At 49.3% G+C, this 20,590-nt stretch overlaps 1 protein-coding gene across 14 annotated transcripts in view; it reads right to left on the minus strand.

The window, feature by feature from the left end:
- ANK1 (ankyrin 1) overlaps window positions 1–20,590 on the minus strand; it is a 232,986-nt gene that overhangs the window by 144,098 nt on the left and 68,298 nt on the right. The gene's annotated exons all lie outside the window — the stretch shown is intronic.

Below are 20,590 nucleotides of genomic sequence, written 5' to 3' on the forward strand. Positions count from 1 at the left end.
AGCCCCGGGCATGCGCTCACTCGGAGGCCTGGCCCCACTCCCTGCCGGGGTCCCTGGGGCTGGGAACAGGGCCGGCAGCCCCTCTGAGAGCAGGGAGCAAAGGGGAGCCGGGGCCCTCCTCCCCTTCACTGGCTGCTAAGCTTGGGTGTCAGAATCCTGCAGAGGCAGGGCTGCCTGGAGGAGGCACCTGGTGGGGACAAGGCCCTCAGGGGAGGGTAGCACCCTTTCCAGGGACAGAGGCCTCTCCTGGAAGCCTCTGGCCTTCTCCGCTTCACTAGCCCTGGGGAGCAAGAACACAGGGTCGCTGTTTTTGTCTTTGTTTTTGTTTTTTATGGTGGCACCTGGGGCACATGGAAATTCCCAGGCTAGGGTTTCAATCGGAGCTGCCCGCCAAGGCCACAGCCATGGCAACACTGGATCTGAGTGGCATCTGTGCCCTACACTGCAGCTCAAGGCAACGTGGATTCCTTAACCCACTGAGCAAGGTCAGGGACTGAACACGCATCTTCATGTATACTAGTCGGGATCGTTACCGCTGAGCCACGATGAGGGCTCCAGAGTCGACGTTTTTACATGCGCTCACTGTGGGCTGGGGGCTGTCTCCCTCCACTGTTGATTGCAGGGGGTCTGACACAATCCTAGTCACAGTGGGGCCCCAAATGACCACGTTCCTGGGACTTTGAGGTGAGTCACCACAAGCAGTGGCTGGCGGGGAAGGGGGCCAGGAGTCGGGGCCGCCCAGGAGGGCTTGGCTTGCAAAGCTTCCTTTGCAACATCCATCCATCATACATGGGGTGGGGCACACCTGCCCAGAGTGACTTTATGGGGTGACAACTCTGTGACCTGGAATCCCAGTCAGTGGCAAAGGGAGCAGGTGAAACTTGAGGTCTGGTGGTGGCCTCCCCAGAGGGGGAGCTGCCCTTAGGTCTAACTCATCCCTCTTTCATTTCTCCAGGTGTGTCAACACCGCTGGGCTCAGTCCTGCCTGAGACTGGGCTCTGACCTCCCTCCTGTGCCTCTCGACCTCCCGCTGGATGGAGGCCAGTTCAGGTCCCCGATGGGCAGCCATCTGGCTTCAGAGCTGTTCTGCAGATCCAAGCAGGCCCTGCTGTCAGACCAAAGCTGCCATGAAAAAAACGCCACCCAGGGCCGCCCCATGACCCTCTGTTTCCACAGAAGCTAGAAAGCCCCCAGTGGAGGCCTGGCCATCCCCCAACAGACCAGCAGCTGACGTGGTTGGTGAGGGCAAAGCGGGTTCTAGGCCACACGTAGACTAAAAATACCCACCACAATCAATATAGCACAAGTCCTTGGCACAGAATTCAACACAACAGCTTTTTTTTTTTTTTTTTTTTTTTTTTTTTTTTTCTTTAGGGCTGCACTCACGGCATATGGGAGTTCCCAGGCTAGGAGTCAAATTGAGCTGCAGCTGCCAGCCTCCACCAGAGCCACAACAACATGGGATCAGAGCCGCATCTCCGACCTACACCACAGCTCACAGCAATGCCGGATCCTTAACCCACTGAATGAGGCCAGGGATCGAACCCGCAACCTCATGGATACTAGTCACGTTCTTAACCGGATGAGCCACAGTGGGAACTCCAACAATGGCTTTGTGTGTGTGTGTGTGTGTGTGTGTGTGTGTGTGTGGAGGGGCCAGAGAAGTAAAAAAGTGTAAAAGAAGCAGGTCACCTGAGACTTGACTTTAAGCAGCTCAACCACAGGACAGACTGTCTAACTGGGTGATGATGGTTAGGCCAGGCCAGTTCAGGATGGCAGGGCATGGGAAGGAGTTTGCAATGGTAGGAACTGGCACAGAAGTGCTCAGTGGCCGTTCCGGATGGACCCATGGTTGTCCCCAGCAGGGTGATGGCAGTGAAAAACCTTTCACCATCCAGGGAAGAGGAGAAACGCTTCCTCTCAGGATTCCCCAGGCTCTGAGGAGAACTTGTCAGCACCTAAACAGAGCTTAACAAGGACTGAGAAAACGCCTATAGCAGAAGCTGTGACTTCAAATCCTCAGCAAGGGGACTGTCAGGCAGGCTGGATTCTTTGAGGTCCTCGGGTGGGGCTCTGGGAACAAGACAGCCCCTCACAGGCCCCTGAGCCTTGAAAACCCAGCAGCTGGGCTCCTGGGTGCCTTGGACGTTTCCCGAGAACCAGCCTTGCAGGCAACACAAGGCTCGTCTCCCATGGGTCCATCAAGGAGGAAAATCCAGGTGCATGCAGGGCAAACCCAATAATCAGGTTCCAAAGAGCTGGCCTCATGATGCACCTGATTCTTCCCTGTGTGACACGATGAAGTGACATTGTCACCCCCTTATCTGCAGACTGCCCCCAAGAACTTTCACAAGTTTTCTGCCATATATATATATAGGTCATGCAGGGTGGGGGCTGGGGCATGTGGAAGTTCTCGGGCTAGGGATCAAACCCATGCGACAGCAGTGACAGTGCCAGCTCTGAACCCACTGACCCACCAGAGAAAGCCTATAACTTCTTTTTTCCCTTAATCTCTGAAAGGGAGCCACGAAGTTGTCCCAACCTGTGAAATACAACCCCTGAAATGCAACCCACCATTTCAGGATGGCAAGGAGCCCTTCAAAATTCAGCACTGCCCCTTCCCCCAACCCCTCCTCTCTTTGTTCCATTTACTTATTAATGTACAAGCTTATATCCAGGGCTTTCCATGTGCCAGGCTGTTCTAAGCCCGTGACATTCCCCCATGCACTCCTTGTGATTACCCGTAGGGTATTCATAGCATTATGCCCAGTTTACAGATGAGGACACTGAGGCACAGAAAGACTAAGAGACCTACTTCCAAGAAACAGTTTCCAGCCCCAGGAGCCTGCACCAAAGGCCTGGAGGCTGAAGCCATTTCTTGGGCCTCTCCCGCAGCATATGGAGGTTCCCAGGCTAGGGGTCGAATCGGAGCTGTAGCCGCTGGCCTACACCACAGCCAGAGCAACAACAATGCAGGATCTGAGCCATGCCTGCGACCTACACCACAGCTCATGGCAATGCCACATCCTTAACCCACTGAGCAAGGCCAGGGATTGAACCTACAACCTCATGGTTCCTAGTCAGATTCATTAATCACTGTGCCATGATGGGAACTCCTAGAAGAGATTTTTAATAGATTTTTAATTATAAAAGTAAGGACAACCTCATCGAACAGTTTTTGAAAAATAGAGGGTATCTTCAATAATCTCAGCCCCTGGCTCAGTCCCCCGCCTGACCACACACAGCATTGTGATGTATTGCCCTCTTTCTATGGGTGTTTTCTTTTCCCTTCAAACTTTTGTGTTTCTTCATTTGTTTGTCTTTTAAGGGCCACACCTGTGGCATGTGGAAGTTCCCAAGCCAGGGGTCGAATCGGAGCTGCAGCTGCCGGCCTATACCACAGCCACAGCAATGCAGAATCCGAGCCACATCTGCGACCGACATCACAGCTCATGGCAGCGCCAGATCCCTGACCCACTGAGTGACACCAGGGATCAAACCTGTGTCCTCATGGATACTAGTCGGGTTCGTTACCAGTGAGCCACAACAGGAACTCCCAAATTTTATTGTGAAATATTTCGAATGAAATGAAAATTACAGAGACTATCTTACGCATACTCCTGTGCTCATCTCCCAGTTTTAAAGAAATAAAACTTGATCAGTACTGTTGAAGGCCCAGTGCCATGAGCCTCAATCCCATCCCCTCCTAGCCTAGAGGTAACAGCTAACCAGAATGTGGTGTTTATCAGTCCCATGAACCTTCAACACACAAAAAAATTTAGATTCATCTGTAAAGTATAAAGAAACATAGTGAGGAGTTCCCATTGTGGCTCAGTGGGTTAAGAATCCAACATAGTGTCTGGTGAAGATGGGGTTCGATCCCTGGCCTCGCTCAATGGGTTAAGGATCTGGCATTGCCGTGAGCTGTGGTGTAGGTCGAAGACTCATTTCGGAAGCAGCATTGCTGTGGCTGTGGCATAGGCCAGCAGCTGAAGCTCTGATTTGACCCCTAGCCCAGGAACTTCCATATGTCATAGGTGTGGCTGTAAAAAGGAAAAAAAAAGAAAGAAAAAAAAAGAAAGATAATGGAAGGCACACCAAGTACCGGTGACCCAATGAATGAAATGAGGGTTATGGGTGCTCCCGCCCCCATCTTCCATCTGGTTCATTCTACCTCATGCCCTCACCCCACCCCCAGATGCAAATACTGTCCTGAATTTTGTGTTTATCATTCCTTTGCCTCCTGTCGTTTTACCATCCCTGGCTGTATCCCTTAACAATATATCATTTAGTTAAGAAGTTCCCTGGTGGCCTAGCAGTTAAAGTATCTGCTGTGGTCACTGCTGTAGCTCCAGGGTCACTGCTGTGGTGTGGGTTTGATCCCTGGCCTGGGAACTTTCGCATGCTGTAGGTGCAACTTATAGCTGTGAAAATGAACTACTCCCAACAACATCTCAGGAATGCCTTGTTGCACAAAAAATGCAAATGGGGAGTTCCCGTTGTGGCGCAGTGGTTAACGAATCCGACTAGGAACCATGAGGTTACAGGTTCGATCCCTGGCCTTGCTCAGTGGGTTAAGGATCCGGCATTGCCGTGAGCTGTGGTGCAGGTTGCAGACACATTGTTGTTGTGGCTCTGTTGTAGGCCAGTGGCTACAGCTCTGATTCAACCCCTAGCCTGGGAACCTCCATATGCTGAGAGAGTGGCCCAAGAAATGGCAAAAAGACAACAACAACAACAACAACAAAAATGCAAATGGTAGAAGAATCCTTACAGCAGAATTCAACTTATTCAAAGTTAGAAAACATGCAAAACCCCTGGCCTTGGGCAGCGGGTTAAGGATCCGGCGTTGCTGTGAGCTGTGATGTCCCTTGTGGTTTCTTTATCTGGATTGATGCTCCCTTGAAGTCCAGTAGGGACAATCAAGTCACTATGGCCCCACCCCCTTTGACCCTCTCACCTTCTTTCGCTGAGTGTGTAACCAACACTGTGACCTTCTATTCAAGAGGACGACATTGCTGCAGCAACTTGACGGGACGCGGAGTTGAAGAGACGGTCGCGCGATGCACGGTGATGGGGATGTTGGTGATGATGGCAATGACAGTGACGGGGTAGGGCCATACGTAAAAATCTTGCTTGCTGGCGTGCCGACTCAGACATCCTTGCTACCACCCAACGTCAGTCCCACCCACATTCCTATGGGACTGTCGCAATGCCAGAACAACTTTTCCTGAAAACCCCTAGTTATAAAAAAACAAAACAAAGCCCTGGACTAGGAGTCAGATGCTCTCAGTTTTAATGGCTCCTTTGTAACTTCGGGCTGTGGAACCAGGGATAGGTCACTGCCCATTTCCATGACTCAGTTTTCCTCATCTATAAAATGGGTGTAAATACCATCTCTGCCTGCTTCATGGGATTGTTATGAGTACAAGTGCTTGATCTAAAAGCACTTTATTATTATTTACTGACTGATATCATGCTTCTAGTAATGGCCGGGGTTATAGATTCCTCTGTCCCTACAATTCAATGAGCTGGGGATTTGGGATCATATCAAAATGCCAGTGGCCTCTGGTGCCCACTCACCTCCTTTGGGCATCTGTAGATTTCCCACATTGACTCCCCATCCAAACCAATTGGGAGGAACACACTTATTTCTTTAAATACACATACGATGAGAATTTACCATCAGAAAAATTTTTTTGGGGACTTCCCGTTGTGGCACAGTGGAAATGAATCTGATTAGTATCCATGAGGATGCAGGTTCAATCCCTGGCCTCACTCAGTGGGTTAAGGATCTGGTGTTGCTGTGAGCTATGGTGTAGTTCGCAGATGTGACTCAGATCTGGTGTTGCTGTGGCTGTGGTGAAGGCTGGCAGCTGCAGCTCCGATTCAACCCCTAGCCTGGGAACTTCCATATGCCACAGGTACGGCCCTAAAAAGACAAATAAACAAGGCTCTCAACCCCAGATTTGGAGTCAGATGGAGCTGAATTCTGTCCCCTAGCAGAATCTTGGGCTCCTTACTAATTTCTCTCAGTCTCTAAATTACCTGCGCTGTGAGTTAAGGATGCAGATGCTTGATTTAGAGGCTGATGAGGGGTATAGAGAGGATAACAATGTGTGGAGCCTGCCCCACAGCCAATGCTCCTATTATTCGAGTGACCGTGCCTGCACTCCTCTAAAAATGCACGCATAACACTATGAACATACATATGTGGTCCCCAAATAGGATTCATGGTGCTTTATAATCTGGTTTTGTTAACAACATATTAAAATATACTTTTCAACATGAAATACCACTTCAGATGGAAATATTCAGATGTGAGAAAAATACACATCTGCTCATCTTTTATTGGCTGCAGAGTAAGCGTTCCTGAGATGGTTTGCCATTTCATTGAACTTATCCCCTATTGCTGAATACTTAGGTTTTTCCTAAAATATTTTGCTAATTTAAAGAGTGTTACCATTAATATCTGTGTGTTTTGGAGTTCCCCGTCGTGGCGCAGTGGTTAATGAATCCGACTAGGAACCATGAGGTTGCGGGTTCGGTCCCTGGCCTTGGTCAGTGGGTTAAGGATCTGGCATTGCCGTGAGCTATGGTGTAGGTTGCAGATGCGGCTCGGATCCCGTGTTGCTGTGGCTCTGGCGTAGGCCAGTGGCTACAGCTCTGATTAGACCCCTAGCCTGGGAACCTCCATATGCCGCAGGAGCAGCCCAAGAAATGGCAAAAAGACCAAAAAAAAAAAAAATCTGTGTGTTCTTTTTGTGTGTGTGTATGGGGGGGGGCGGGTTGTGCTGTACCTGCAGCATGTGGAAGTTACCCAGACCAGGGATCGAACCCATGCCGTAGCAGTGACAACACCAAATCCTCAACCATTAGGCCACCAGGGACATCTGCTTTCTTTGTTTTGCTTTGTTTTGCTTTGCTTTTTAGTGGCGCACCTGCAGCATATGGAGGTTCCCAGGCTAGGGGTCGAATCAGAGCTACAGCTGCCGGCCTACGCCAGAACCACAGCAATGCAGGATCTGAATGGAGTCTGTGACCTACACCACAGGTCACAGCAATGCCGGATCCTTAACCCACTGAGCAAGGCCAGGGATCGAACCCGCAACCTCATGGTTCCTAGTTGGATTCGTTTCCGCTGTGCCATAACGGGAACTCCTATCTTTGTTCTTGCATGTGACTATTTCCTTAAGATCTTTTCCAAATGTTTTTTTAGGCTGCTGGAGGCAAAGGTGATACACATTTCTGGACTTCTCTGGATATTTACATTTTCCTCCAGCAAATGGGTGTGACTGTTATCCTGCACCCAGCTGGCAAGAGGGATTGGCTATTATCCTTTTAGAACTCGCCGAAAAGTAAAGTTCTCACGGTGGGGTTATCACCCTACAGCACTCACCTAGCTGCGTGGAGTGGTCTTACCTGGGGACCCAATGGGGACAGCCAGACCCGCTATCCCGGCGGGGCTCCGCCCAGGGCCTGCGTGCCTTTGGTGACAGGTTTCAAGAACTGTCCTTATCAGGGGGCTGGGGCTGAATCCTCACTGTGCTCCTATTCCTTACAGCTTTTCTGCATACACCTTGCAAGTTAAGGGCATGCCCACCTGATTGAGTAGTTACACACGCTGTCTTAGCAGAGATTTATTTACCTAATTATCCTAATCCTTGGAGGAGACATAAAAGAAACCCTGCATTTACAGCAAATAGGCATCTCTGTAGAAAACCTCCAGACCAGCGTGAAGTTTCCATCTTATAACAGTCATGGTCACAAGGTACCTTTGTAGGAGGGTCCGCAGTTCGAAAACATGTCAGCACGCGATGCCATCTGCAATAGGACAACCCTAGAGGGTTTTTTTTGTTTGTTTGTTTTTGGTTTTTTTGTCTTTTTGCCATTTCTAGGGATGCTTCCCATGGCACATGGAGGTTCCCAGGCTAGGGGTCTACTTGGAACTGTAGCCGCCGGCCTACACCAGAGCCACAGCAACTCAGGATCCGAGCCGTGTCTGCAACCTTCACCACAGCTCACGGCAACGCCGGATCCCCAACCCACTGAGCAAGGCCAGGGATCGAACCCGCAACCTCACGGTTCCTAGTCAGATTTGTTAAGCACTGAGCCATGACGGGAACTCCCACCTAGAGTTTTTATTATCATTAAAAATTATGAGTATTATTTCCTTCTGACCCAGAAGGGAACAGAAACGCAGAAAATCAAACTGAGACACCTCGCTCCTACCGCTAATTAGCGACTGAGGCTGGAATCCATTCTCCTGACTCAGCCCCAGACTCTCTCACATCGCGCTGCGTCTCCTACTTTGTGAGAGTCAATCCATCATGTTCTTGGGGGTTAATTGATCACAGATGTTCTCTTTGCATCATTTTACGGTGGACCATGGGTATCTGATGGGCCCGGGGCGGGGGGGAGGCGGGGGAGAGGGGAGCGGCTGGATATTAGGGGTGAGGCGGGGGAGAGAAGAAAGATGGAGATGGAGAGAATTTCATTTGGAGTTCCCTCCAATTCTAGCTCCACCCTTGATCTAAGGAACATAACGTTTAAAGTGGACTATTCTGTCTCCGGGTCATTTTCCAAACCTGGAGGACATTTAGACGCCTCAATTTTGAGCTCACACTTTCCACTATGGCGTGATTATTTATAGTCTGGAGTTTCCTAAGCCAAGGCAGTGTTTGCGGGTGGGGCAGGGGGAATCAGTCCCACTGACAAATGCTGACTGTTGAGAATTCAGCTGAAGAAGTGGTGGGTCTGAAGTCTCCTGTTGGAAGGTCTGAAGGTTAAAGCTTGGTTTTTATTCCTCCCCCCAAAGGCAAATCTCAGGTATTAGCAGCTCCCACTGGTTTCCTCCACCCCTCGTGCCCTGGATCTGGCCTTTTTGGAAAGGAGCTGGATTTCCACCGTGAAGCCATCTGCGGCCCCTGCACGGAGGCTGCCCGGAGCCAGATCAACATGCCTTTTAAGGCCGGCAAGTCTTAAACATGTCTGCACAGGCACTGCAGTTCCATTGCTTCCCATACATCATAGAACTTAAAGGTCGGCTAGTGCCAGCATCCCTCTTCCGACAGGAAATGAGTCTGGCTTCCTTTGACCTTCCAGGATGACCCTTCCAGGGGTTCAGGAGGTCCTTCCTCACACACAGGCACTGTCACCCTCTTCCTCCCTCCCTCTGGCCCCAGTTAACCCCACACAGGGCAGCCGTTCCACCTCCTCCCCTCCAGGCTACCTCCCCGCCAGGTCACAAATCCAGGTCCTTCCCCCAGTCCTGGGCAGTCGGGAATGCTGGGGTACTGTCCCTCAACCCCAGCATGTCCTTGAAGTTCCCATCATGGCTCAACAGTCACAAACCTGACTAGTATCCATGAGGTCTTGGGTTCGATCCCTGGCCTCGCTCAGTGGGTTAAGGATCCGGCATTGCTCTGAGCTGTGGTGTAGGCCAGCAGCTATGGCTCCGATTTGACCCCCAGCCTGTGGTATAGGTCGCGGACGTGGCTCGGATCTGGCATTGCTGTGGCTGTGGTGTAGGCCAGTGGCTACAGCTCAGATTCGACCCCTAAGCTTGGAACTTCCATATGCTGCAGGTGAATCCTCATGGATACTAGTTGGGTTCATTACTGCTGACCCACAATGGGAACCCTAATATTATTATTATGTTCATTTCCTCTGCCCTGAAATATTCCAGACATGTTCTATGACAGGGCGGAGGGCCATCCAGGGCTCCGCTCATCTGAATGGGTGAATGCTCCCCTCCCGCAGAGTTAGGTGAATAGGTTTGCTATGTCTGTAGGCAAATTGCAAACTGGGAGGTTCACTAGCACCCACCGAGGACAGAGCCCAGTGCCTATCACAAAGTTCCCTCTCGGGACTGGGAAAGGTCCACTAAGTCACCCATTTTGGATCTGGTTGTCCCACTAGTTACAAGTTACCAAACTATTATCATCCAACCCAAGTGTCTCTTGATTTTGTCCGCAAAGACATCAAGAGTGACTCTGCCAAGATAAAACATATACAAAATAGAACATTAGAATATGATCCTTATAGATAAATATTTTTAGAAGTTCTGGAAGAAGAAGAAAGAGAAGGAGAAGGAGATGAAGGGGGAGGAGGAGGAGAAGAGGAAGAAGAAGAAGAGGAAGAAGAAAAAGAAGACGAAGAAGAGGAGGAGGAGGAGGAGAAGGAGGCTCTAGTGTTTTCCTTCCTGGCAGAAGAGTGGTCCCTATGATCAAATTTACTGCCCCTATAATGTTCTCCTATCGCTGAGTCCTGGTCTCATTTGTTTATAATAGAACCACTTTCCTTATGATGGAACCACTATACGGTGCTTTAGAAATACTCTATTTTGTTGTAGACATTTGCGTCTCTGTGTGGGTCTCCTTTATTAAAAGGAAAGCTCTTTGGGGGAAGAGGTTCCACAACATTCCTCCTTAAATGCCATCCAAGCATGGGGTTTTAAGCAAAACCGATGCTCAGTAAGTGCCTGTCAAGTGGACCACAAATTGTATGTATGCGTGAAAAAATGAAAGAATGAATGATTTCTCCCAACCATGGTCCAGTATCATGAAGGAAGGGAGTTCATTCGGGCAGCCTGTTTCCCGAACCCACGCAGGCTCCCAGAGACCATGATTCTCCTCTCACTCTCATAAACCATCTGCTTAATAAGCCACGCTACATTTTTTTCCCCTAGGAATCTGGCATTGTGAAATCTGCCTTCTTGAAAAGTAAGACATCTACCTGTCTTCAGATTTTCTCTCCAACTCTTCAGGGTTTTCACCAAGATTCCCAAGAGTGTCTCTGAGACCCCTTGTGCAGGGTACTCGGCATTGGCGAGGGTGTGTCTGGACTAGACCTGGGCTCTTTTAACTCTCGTGTGCTAACATGGCAGCTGATCGGAAACGAGATGGATCAGAACAGCCAGTGGAGCCGACTTTGCGAAGCCTCCAAACATTGTCAATTGCACACACCTATCAATACAAATATGTTTGAGCACATACCTCCAGGATCTGATATAAATCATACACATGTACTATGGTGTCAATACATTATGCACAGTGTAAAATGATGAGATGGAAGGGGTTTTTTAATTTATATACATTATATAGTCTTTTTTGTCCTTTTAGGGCCACACCTGCAGCATATGGAGGTTCCCAGGCTAGGGGTCTACTTGGAGCTGTAGTTGTCCGCCTATGCCAGAGCCACAGCAACACCAGATCTGAGCCGCATCTGCGACCTACACCACAGCTCATGGCAACGCCAGACCCTTAACCCACTGAGTGAGGCCAGGGATCGAGTCCGCAACCTCGTGGTTCCTAGTCGGATTCGTTTCTGCTGCGCCACGATGGGAACTCCTTCATTTATATTTTTTAATTTTATGTCCAAACCTGCTGTGTAAAGAAGTTCCCCGGCCAGGGACTGAATCTGAGCCTACACCACAGATGTGGCAATGCTGGATCCCCTTTTTTTCTTTTTACAGTCACACCTGAGGCACATGGAAGTTCCCAGGCTAGGGGTCACATCGGAGCTGCAGCTGCCAGCTTACACCACAGCCACAGCAACAGGTATCAGCCATGTCTTCAACCTACATTGCAGCTCACGGCAACGCCAGATCTTTAACCTGCTGACCAGGGCCAAGGATCGACTCTGAGTCTTCATGGACACTAGTTGGGTTTGTTACTGCCGAGCCACGACGAGAATGCCACAGGCGCCCCCCCCCCCACCTTCTTGATGCATAGAAGTATTTCTCTTCTAGCTGGTAGGTTGACGATATAATTACTTAGAAACGCTGCAAGAGATGATCTAGGGAGGGAGAGTGGTTGGCGGAGATAAGGAAGGGAGTGGGAGGGAAGGAGCAACTCGAGAAAAAGAGCACCCGGTTTCAGGGAGAAACAGACATATTTACTCAACTTTCCCGCCCTCCACTTCTCCTCCAGGGAAGCAGGCTTTATATGAGAGCTATCTTGTAAATGTAGTTATATTTATATTTAAAATCTACCCTACAACAGTTCAGACACACAGATACAAAGGATAAAGAAAAATATAGACTTATGTATACAATGCTCAGCTCAAGAAATAAAACCCTGGAAACAGTTAAACCCACCTTCTGCATCTTCCTCCCAACGAGATAATATTAATTTGGTATTTATCATGCCACACACGCCTATCCACCTCAGAACATACGTACGTATCCATGAGCTGTGTCTAGTATCATTTGAAGTATTTTTAAACTTAAAGTATATGTTATTGGAGTTCCCACTGTGGTGCAACGGGATGGGGGGGATGTTGTCTCTGGACTGCTAGGATGCAGGTTCGATCCCTGGCCCACAGGTAGCAGTGGGTTAAATGATCCAGTGTTGCCACAGCTGCAGCGTAGGTTGCAACTGTGGTTCGGATTTGATCCCTGGTCCAGGACCTCCATATGCCTTGGGCAGCCAAAAAAGAAAATTTAAAAGAAAAAATGCTTTTTTTTTGGCTGCACCCACAGTATGTGGGACTTCCCAGGCCCAGGATCAAACATGTGCCATAGCAGCTACCCAAGCTGCTGCAGAGACAATGCCAGATCCTTAACTCCGAGCCACCAGGGAACTCCCCAAAATGTCTTATTTTTACATTATGATCAAGTTGGTTCATTAACTTATTTATGCAACAGATACTTATAACACACCTACTGTGTGCTTTGTGCCATGATGAATCATAACATAATGGGAAATCACTTCCCTTCCCTAGACAAAACTACAAGAAAAATGATTCCTTTGCAAAATCATTTTCAGACTTCGCGATTTTTTTTTTTTTTTGCTTTTTTTTTAGGGCCACACGTGCAGCCTACAGAAGTTCCCAGGTTGGGGGTCAAATCAGAGCTACAACTGCTGGCCTACGCCACAGCCAGTCACAGCAACATGGGATCTGAGCTGCATCTGCAACCCACACCACAGCTCCTGGCAACACTGGATCCTTAACCCACTGAGGGAGGCGAGGGATCGAACCCAAGTCCTTACAGATGCTAGTCGGGCTCGTTACCGCTGAGCCACAAGAGGAACTCTGCAGACTTTGCAAATTCTGGTTCCCTCTATTTCATGATCTCTAGAGAAAGCCCACGGCTCTGTTATTAGGCAGAATAATGCTGGATGCTGTGATTTGAGAATCGGGGTATAAAAACAAGTCACAGAAGCCTAAACAGGTTCCCCCCCAGATAGCAGCAGGCTGGGTGTCCAGGAAGGGCTGGCGTTCCACCTTGAAACCCGCCTCCAAGAGGCTTTTGTTCTAACACAGAGTTCAGAACAGAGCAAGGCTCTCCTGGAGCCCATCCCAGGGAGTTTAGTTACAGAGGCATCTGCGTGGAGTTGATGCTAAGGAAACCCTGACCCTTCCATTCCATCCATGCGGGGGTGTGAGTGCAGAGGGCTGCCTGCAGACCAGCTGTCTGACCTGGGACCTGTGTTCCCCTCACTTCCAGATCCTTAACCCACTGAGCGAGGCCAGGGATCAAACCAGAATCCTCATGGACACTATGTCTGGTTCTTAACTTGCTGAGCCACAATGGGAACTCCACCTTGTGACTACTTTATGTGACTCCCCCAAGCTCAAACCCGCTTTTGATTCTTCACTAATTGAGCATCCAGGCTAAGTTCCTCTGTTCTGGCCATTCCTCACAATTTTATTGTTTCTTTGTCTAAAAGCCATAGAAGCTGCCTGCTTTGGCCACATCGTAAGCCCCATTTCTACGAGACCGCCATCGGCACGAGTTTTGATCTGTTTCTTTTTCTCCTGTGAATCTATATTGCCTCAATTTTATTATTAGTCCAGCCACAAGAACTCAAGATGGGGAGTGCTAGGGTTTTCCCTCCCCGACACGGGGCATCCAATCCTAGGGATGGAAAAGGTCATTTCTGGGCATCTCGGTGCTCCTGACAGCCCCACTGTGAAATGCTTTATCCTTCCTTTCTTGCTTGTGCAATTGCCCTATTTTTCAAGAAAAGGTTTCTCTGGCCCAGCCCGTTATCTCACTGTCCATGGGGACCGAGGCTCTTGTTTGCTTGGGTCTGAATCATTCACTCTAAGAGCGTTTGAACCCGTCCCTTCTTCCCCATCCCCGCCACCACCACGGCTGGATGTGTAAAGGCAGCCTGAAGGGCACTGCCCGCCCCACACCATTCACTGGCCCTCAGCTCCCTCCACTGGGACCGGGCACTCAATGCCACGTGAACCCAGGCACCTCCTCCCGAGGCATCTGGGTGGTTGGCCACGGGTACATGAGTACATTTCTCTATAACAAACAATGTTTTTTTAATATATAAGAATAAATCATTTCAGGTGTTCCCATTGTGGCTCAGCAGTAACAAATCTGACTAGTATCCATGAAGACATGGGTTCAGTCCCTGGCCTCGCTCACTGGGTTAAGGATCTGGCCATGAGCTGAGGTGTAGGTTGCAGACATGGCTTGGATCCTGCATTGCCATGGCTGTGGTATAGGCCAGCAGCTGCCGCTCCAATTTGACCCCTAATCCAGGAACTTCTAGATGCCCCAGGTGCACCCCTAAAAAAAAAGACAAAAAAAATAGAATAAATCATTTCATTATAAACTCCAAACACCAAGAAGCAAAAAGGCGGAAACTGAAAATCTCCCATCATTATACAACAAGCATTGTTTATATTTTGATACATTCACTCCCAGTTTTCTCTTGCATATGAATAAAACATATTTTCTCAGAATTGGGTTTATACCATGCATAATCCTTCAGGTCCTGAGATTTTTTGCAAGCCTCCCTCCAACAGTAGACACATCACTTTTCCTCCTGCCTCTGCATCTCAGCCGTGGCTGTTCTCAAGTTCCCCTCCCCTCCCCTCCCCTCCATCCATCTGAATGTCCCCCCACCTTTAGCTCCCGGTTCTGCAAAGCCCTGCCTGATAACCCCAGTCTGTATTAATTTCATTCCTGTCGGTGTTTCGCCTTTGTTATACAGATTGCTTAATTTAGGGCTTCGTCTAATGAATTGTCTTTTCTGGTTGAATTGGCCTTATGTTTTTGGAATGAATATAATCCCCTAAAGGTCAGCAACCATGTCTCATGTGTAGCAGGTGCTCAAGAAATGCTTGCTGATTTTCAGGTGGCTTCGTATTTTGTGAATTCTGTTCCTTCCCCAGCCTGCAGTTGTTTCAGCGCAAAAGTGGACATTCTCAGGGAAAGCCACCAGAAGCCGGGAATAAACACCAATCTCGGGAGTTCCCTGGTGGTCTAGTAGTTAGGACATGGTGTTTTCACCATCTCGGCCAGAGTTCAATCCCTGCTCTGGGAACTGAGATCCCACATCAAGCCACTGCACACCCACAACCAAAACACACAAAAAGACAAGAATAAAACAAAACAAAAAAACATGAGTTCCCTCTGTGTCACAGTGGAGAATCCAGCTGCAGCAGCTGGGGTTGTAGCAGAGGTGCAGGGCTGATCCCCAGCCTGGTGCAGTAAGTTAAAGGCAGGATTGCTGCAGCTGGAACAGAGGTCAGGATTCGATCCCTGGCCCAGGCACTTGAATATGCCTCGGGTGTGGCCATTAAGAAAAAGAGAAAAAAAAAGCAAAGATTAAAAAAAACAACAACAACAAACAAGTAAATAAGTAAATACAATACCAATCTCATGGGCAAAACACTTTTTATCAAGTTTATCCTAGAAAAGTATTGGGCTCACATCTTGTATTTTCGTAATTCAGCCCTTCCCTTTGCTGGTAGAGGAGGCATAGTGTGGTTCTCTAAGAATAACTGATCCAGGGCTAGAACCATCCTGGACTTTCTGTGCTGGAGTTTGCCAAGGGCGGACCCTCCTAGAGCCAGAAAGATTCAAGCCTTGAGCAAAGAAATAATGAGATGCAAAGGACCCTTCTCATACTCTCTTCAACACTTAAAAATGAATAAAATTAAAAGGCCTTTGAAAGAAAATTTAGGTTTGTTGGCATTGCAAATTAGCAAGAGTTATTTGCAACGGTTTCTGACCCTATTTTGCAAAGGCTATGCCCTGCAGTACCACAGAAGGATCCACACACAGACACACAGACACACCCCGCCCCCAGCTGGAGCCACACAGAGCCAGTGCCCCACTTTCTGCAACTCACTATCAGTAATAACAAACGGAGTCCTGTGCGCTCCCAGGACTACAGAAACTAAAAAGGACAATTCCCCCCAACCCCCGCAGCTTACCGTGTGGGGGGGGGGGGAGTTGGCATTTAAATTGCCGGCCCTCAGCACCCACTCGGAGCTATCAATCCATCATCACCTGATGCTTAATGTTCAATTTCACATTACAGGCTGTGTGCCGGTGAGACAGAAACAGGAAGTCCGGGAGCTCCAGGCTTCCTGCCAGACTCCCTCCCCCTCCATTTCTCCCACCCTGACCCTGCACTTGCTTAGCTGTGTGACTTGGACAAATCACTTGACTTCTCTGAGCTCCTTTTTCTTTTTCGTCCATGCATCGTGGTCTCCTTTCTGCCTCTGGCCCAACATTCTACGAATTACCTTCTCCCCCTTCCCCATCTTATAATCCAAATTTCAAAGCACCATCAGAGCGTGGAGGGTGGGGAGAGAGGTGAAGGTTCCATCTGAGGCCACCAGCCTCCATGTCCTGCTGGACTCCCCTTCCCAGAAACGGCGGCCCAGGGACACCCAGATGTTCCCGCCTCCATGAAACCTTTCTTATAATTATCATCCTCCCCGTGCCCCCCCCCCCCCCGCCACCGCCCCCAGCGCCGGCTGGAACGAATGTTCTCTGTGCTCTAAGTGCATTCTGTTTGCTCCTCTGTGGCCAGTCCTATACCCACGCTCTTTGTCCTTGAAACGAGGGCACTGAATGCCCTTGGGTGCAACTGTTAGTTGGATTATTCCTGCTCACACCACAGTGACAGGGCTGGGAGGAGGGTGCTTGTAACAAAAATAGGCGTTGTTTCTCACGCATGCTCCGCAGTCCTCGACATTTTGGTGGAGTGAACTTTTCATTTCCTTTTAAATGTTCCATGCAAGGCTGGACACTTTGGGGACGGGCGTTTTGCAAAACAAGTAGGGAGGGGGACGGTGCTGGCGGGCTGTCCCTCCCTTTGGAGAACCCTGAAAAAGGGAGGGGGAGGGCGAGGAGCGGTTCCACGGATGCCCCTTCACTTCGCCGCCAGGGGAGACCCAGGCCCCGCGTTCCTGCTCAGACCCAGCGCCCGGCCTCCCCGCAGCGCCCCCTGGTGGCCGCTTGGAGTCTGGCCCCACCAGCCTCAGGACAGACTCACTGCTTAAGATCAAATAAAATAAATCTTATTCGGACCCGTTAGGAAGCGGTTCTAAGGGGCGAGTCCCCTGCTCACCGCACAGCCTGCCTCCACCTCGCTGATGTCCCCTCCCGTCCTCCTCTGGGGGCCTTTGGGGAAACACCTGAGAGCTGGTTTTCAGACGTTGCCTCCACAAGACTTCAAGGGAAAACCTCAAATGTGGCATTTCCTAGAAAAAACATCTGAGGTTTCTCCTTGTGGCTTCATGGCCTGAGCTGCTTCTGAAGGGTTGCAGGTCTGTCACTTAATCCTCATTTTGACGTTTATGAGGTGGGGCCCTCACTATCCCCAGTCTGAGGATGCGGAAGTGGAAGCTCTGAAAAGGCTAAGTGCTCAAGGCTACACAGGCAGTGAAGGGAAACAGATCTGAATCCAGGTGATCTGACTCCAGAGTCCCAATCCTCACTCTAAGCCCTGCTTTCTCCTCGGCTAACCCTCTAAGATTCGGCAGTTATAGTTCCCTAGGATAGAGTAAATTGTCTCCCAAAATTCAGATTCTCTTTTTGATTTTCTCTTTGAAGTCTGCTAAGGGACCTCACTGTTTAAAGGACTGCCATCCCCTGACTGGTCTTTTACAACGAAACCTGACTTGGCCAATTATTTCGGTTTATTTTATTTGTTTGTTTGGGGAGAGGGGTTATTTTTGGCTTTGCCTGTGGCCTGTGGAAGTTCCTGGGCCAGGGATCAACATTCCCATAGCAGTGACAACGCCCAGATCCTTAACCTGCTGAGCCACCAGGGAACTCCCTAAGTTATGTCGTTTTCATAAGGGAGGTTTCCCCTACCTCTTCCTAGTTATTCCCCAGATAATACAAATAAAAGTACCTAGCATCTTTTGCCTGGCCCACAGTGAGTACGAAATATCTGCTGACTGTAATTTGTTGCCTGCATGACTGCAACTAGAAACATCCACTCAGCCATCACCTGACTTTTCGGCTTGAGGGTCACCTCGGGTCCTTGGGCATAAGGAGGTGTGTCAAGCTGGGACAGCCAGCATCTGTCCCCATGCAAGGCTTCCAGGCCCAGTCTCCAAGATCCAAACAGCCAGAGCATCTCCCCTTTTCTTTTCTTTCTTTTTTTTTTTTTTTTGCATCTCCCCTTTTCTTAAAAATACACACATTTCCACAAACCAGATCGGCAAGCGGTTGTTCTCTGGGGTCATCTGGACCTGATGAGGGTTATTAAAATAGCAGACTATTTTTAAGCGAAATCATCAATCAAACGTAGTCTCCATTCTGGCATGGCTGCTTTCCACAGATAATAAAATCCCATCATTGTGCTTCAAAGAAAAAAGTGACCCACATAACAATGACAGCGTGCATAGCAATTAATCCTCTATGGAAAGGCTCAAAAGCTGGAATTGTGGTCCAGGCAAGATTCCCAGGAGTATCAGGACTTGCTGTCTTCATTCTAAACTTGGAGCAGAGAAAGGAAGGGCTGTCTGGGATTGGCACTTTCAAGGACAGGACCCAAAAATGAGAGCCAAGGGCTTCGCTGGCCATGTAGTCCGGACAAAGCAAACAGCAGCCAGTGCCCAAGGAAAACCATGGAAAACCGGTTCTGTCTTGGTTCTGCTTGAGAAGAATCATTTTATAGATGAATCATAGAAGAGTGGGTTTTTTGGTTTTGTTTTGGTTTGGTTTAGTTGTTTTTGGCTGTACTTACAGGAAGTTCCGGGGCCAGGACTCGAACCTGAGCCACGGCAGTGACAACACGGGATCCTCAACCCACTGTGCCTATATTTCTCTAGGTGACTCCATCCTACCAGACAACCAGGGCGAGGGCTATGTCTGTGGTGCTTCCATAACACTCGAAGAGCAATTCAGGGCCTCCACATGGCTGCATTTACCCAGCCACTTGGCTTTCTTCACCAAATGGATTAATCCTTTTGGTGACATTCCTCATCAGTGGGTGGAGAAGCTCCATTCTGGTGGCCCAGCGTGTGCCCAAAAGTGCTCCCGTGAGAGTGAAGTTGCAGTAGAAGCTGACCGAGGCAGGAGTGAGACAGAGCAGAAAGGTAACCGGGAGGTGGGACCCCCAGATTCCAGCCTGGCCCCTGACGCCGGCTTCCTCTAAAACTCTGCACTAGTCGATTAACCTCCTGGGTCTCCATCTCCCCATCTGTGAAAAAGCCAAGCAGCAATAAGGCGCTGTCGTCTGAAAAGTGTGCAAGGCTCTAGGGACCCACCAGTTTCCCCATAACAATCAAGCCCCGAGAGCATCTTACAACACCACACACACCTTCAGCATGAGCTGGCAGCCCCGCTGGGGGGTGTATATCTGAGATAAGTGGAAAAAACCTATGTTCACACAAAAACCTGTACAGGATCGTTTATGGAGGCTTTAATTTTTTTTCTTTTTATAGCTACACTTGTAGCATATGGAAGTTCCCGGGCCAGGGGTCGAATCAGCACTTCGGCTGAGGCACAGCCACACCAGATCCAAGCCGCGTCTCCCACCTGTGCTGCAGCTTGCGGCAACACCAGATCCAGAATCCACCGAGCGAGGCCAGAGATGGAGCGCGCATCCTCACAGAGACACTGCTGAGCCTGAACCTGCTGCACCACAACGGAAGGCTTGATTGATGATCCCCCCAAACTGAACTCAACCCCCACGTCCTTGGCAGGTAAGTGCAATGAACACTGGTACATCCGTACAGCGGGTCATTAGTCAGACACCAACTGCTCTTACCACGCGGATGGCTCTCAGATGTATCAGGCATCATCCCGCTTGTAGGACCTTCCAGAAGAGGCAAAACCTTAGGCGTGGAGAACAGACTGTGGTTACCGGGGATGGGGCATGGAGGAATTTTTTTTTTACAGTTTTTATAGTATAGTTGATCTATGATATTGTGTGTGCCAATTTCCACTGTACAGCAAAGCGACCCTCTTCTTATGTTATCTTCCATCGTGATCTATCCCAAGAGACTGAATATAGCTCCCTGTGCTGTATAGCAGGACCTCGTTGCTCATCCATTCTATATGGAATAGTTTGCATCTACCAACCCCAAACTCCCCATCCAACCCACTCCCCCCCCCCAGGGGGGGGAGGATTTGACTAGAAAGAATTTCTGGGAGTGATGGAACTGTCCTGATCTTCTCCGTGATGCCACAAGAGCCAGTGCATTTGTCACAACTCTGAGAACCAAACAAAAGGAGAGGAAAAGTCTACTGTTACTGGATTTTAAACAAGAAGCCTTAAAAGTGGAGTTCCCATCGTGGCTCAGTGGTTAACGAATCCGACTAGGAACCATGAGGTTGTGGGTTCGATCCTTGGCCCTTGCTCAGTGGGTT

This window comes from Sus scrofa, chromosome 17 (genome assembly GCF_054392235.1).
Source record: "Sus scrofa isolate SSC_HxYL_T2T_F1_AM1 chromosome 17, Sscrofa_HxYL_maternal_Yorkshire_Landrace_v2.0, whole genome shotgun sequence".
Lineage (NCBI taxonomy): Eukaryota > Metazoa > Chordata > Mammalia > Artiodactyla > Suidae > Sus > Sus scrofa.